This window comes from Pinus tabuliformis, chromosome 6, assembly GCF_031772625.1.
Source record: "Pinus tabuliformis cultivar Carrire ecotype Pingquan chromosome 6, CPIR1, whole genome shotgun sequence".
NCBI classification, from domain to species: domain Eukaryota; kingdom Viridiplantae; phylum Streptophyta; class Pinopsida; order Pinales; family Pinaceae; genus Pinus; species Pinus tabuliformis.
The window spans coordinates 676,992,907-676,995,380 of record NC_142292.1 but is presented as its reverse complement, the minus strand read 5'-3'; the positions used below and the strand labels follow the sequence as shown (position 1 = coordinate 676,995,380).

General features: G+C 35.6%; 1 pseudogene; it reads right to left on the bottom strand.

Annotated features, from left to right (window-relative positions):
- Nucleotides 1-1,143: 1,143 nt before the first annotated feature.
- LOC149260452 (epoxide hydrolase 2-like) lies at nt 1,144-2,039 on the bottom strand (annotated as a pseudogene).
- Nucleotides 2,040-2,474: the final 435 nt, after the last annotated feature.

Below are 2,474 nucleotides of genomic sequence, written 5' to 3'. Positions count from 1 at the left end.
ACGTGGAGGGGTGTATAGTCTTCCTGGGGTATACATCCGGTTGAAACCTTTGAATACAGAAGATAATCAAGCTCCACACCCAACACCACCTGATTTTAACTGCTTGAAGGCCTCTGCTGGTAATTTACTGTGCTTTTTGGAGTTTAAGCAATGGAGAAGTGGTCCTGTCAATTACTATGTGTGTAATCATGTGACAAGGTGTTGCAAGAGTTTTCCTGAGAGAGTTGAGAAGGGGACAACCCAATTGGAAGGTATGACAATTGATGTAGATTTTGGGCATTATAAGGTTCTGATAGCAGTATTTGTTGGTGGGAAAACATCAAATGATCAGCCCCTGTAGAAACTGTTTGCTGATGTGCATGATTGAAGGACTGATCAATGGAAGAGAGCTGAAAATATGTCTCCTCTCGCCAAGCTCGTTCCTAGATCTTTGGCTATGTTTTGCAGAGGTGAGTTCTTTTGGTTGGTTTCAAGCCAAAGTGGGATTGGGTTGCTCATTTTCAATATGGAAAGAGAGGATTGGGGGTCAGGGGAGGGGAGGGGATATCCTGTGGAGATATGATGGTGATAGGTGTGAGTTGGTGCTTAGGAGCCTAGAAGCTCAATGACGACTTTTTTCAAAAAAGTTCAGCAGTGACTGAGATTATATAATACCTCAGTGTTGAGATTATGGAAAGGAGGAAAATGTAAAGACACTAGTTTTTCTACCATGAAATCATTCTTATGGTACTGTATTTGAAGAATGAGATGTCATTACTTGGTTACATAATTTGCAAATTGAGGATTATCTATTTTGCACTGTTATGAACATTTTGTTGTCAAACAAATCATGGATTTTGAGATCTAAACTATTTTAACTAGCTAATGCATGTCTCCTTAGACCATCCCTTAAATATACTTCTTTCAGATTAAACTTGAATATGTATTTTCAAGGTCTTATTTTACCAACTACTGCAGAACCAAAATCTCCATGACACATAAGAGTAAAGACATAATATAAGATAAAATTTTGAAACAAAAATGCATATGATTAAGCCCATGCTCTAATTACAGAGAGCATCTATATGCTTATTTGAAGCCTGGTACCTTGAAGACTTTTCTAATATCAATGTTCTAATATTAATACTTTGTGCCTTACATGTTCTGCTTTGATTGATATCCACTCACAGGTGCTGATTCAGAAAGCCAAGGAGAAGTTTATTCACTTCCTCTGGAAACTGTTCCTGGACAAAATGGCTTCCTTCTGGAAAAAAAATGATCTCTAGATTGGGCACAACAGACTTTAGCATCTCACTGTTGACATAATACTCCACTCCTGGAAATTTCAGAAAATAATCCTTGGTACCCATGATCACAAGGAAGGAGCTTGAATAGTGCGTTCATTGAAAAGGGTCAATCTCCCAGGATCCCTGTAAATTAAATGTTCAAAACAAAGATCAAATTTGAGTATCTGTAAGTTTATGGTGATTTATAATGAAATGAAAGCAAAGGGAAAACTAAGGTTTACCTTATAAAAAAACCTGATTTCTCATACAGGCTTGAATACATCTAAAGATCATCCTTAGTGAACTATGGTGGTAATGGTTTGGAAGGATCATAGAGATCCATTACCTCCTTACAATCTTCTGCCGCGGGCAGTTCACTACTAGAGAAAAGAGTATATATATTCCTTACCACTGTTTTTACATCAAAACACCCAAGATCTTCCAAGCCTCTCCTGGGTTCCTATAATAATGAATCCAAAGGAGACATTCAAAAAATTCCATGAGGGTTGCTATCATTATTTAAAGAAGAACCTGGATTATGATACAAATTTCCTTGTTCAATGCATATTTTAAGCACAGAGAGGGGAGAAAACGTACCTGCCAATGTCTAAAATAGATGCCTTTAGGAGCTGAGTCCCATTTATCCAGTCCTCCGGGTTTCAAGTAAGGTATACCCAACGTTACAATTCCTTTCACTCGATCTGGATGACACAGATCTAAATAATATGCAACAACTGCTCCAAAATCCTTCCCCACAACCAACACCTGCTTCATGAAATGTAGTTTGAACTTTGAAATATGTTGATTACGATATATAGATACTAAGTTTCCAACTACTGTTGTTTGCATAAGCATAGAGCCACCTTAATTAGGAATTTGTTGAGCACAAAGAACATGAAAACATAACCAACATAGAACATATTAACATGAATCAAAGTTCATGAATCAAAACTTTTTTTTAACAATTTTGATCATTTTATTTATAGATATTAGTCCTATTAGTCCTATTTTCAATCTAAAAAGGATATCCATTTTATTAATGAATAAGTGGAGTTATTCTTTCTTAATGTACTAGATGAGAAGAAGTTGTAAAAGAGTAGTTTTATATCTTAATTTTTTTGAACTTTTGAAATGGCTCAGGTGAAAACAGTTTATTGGCAAAAACATATGAAAAAACAAATTATTTCTTCTAAATAAAATAAATCTATT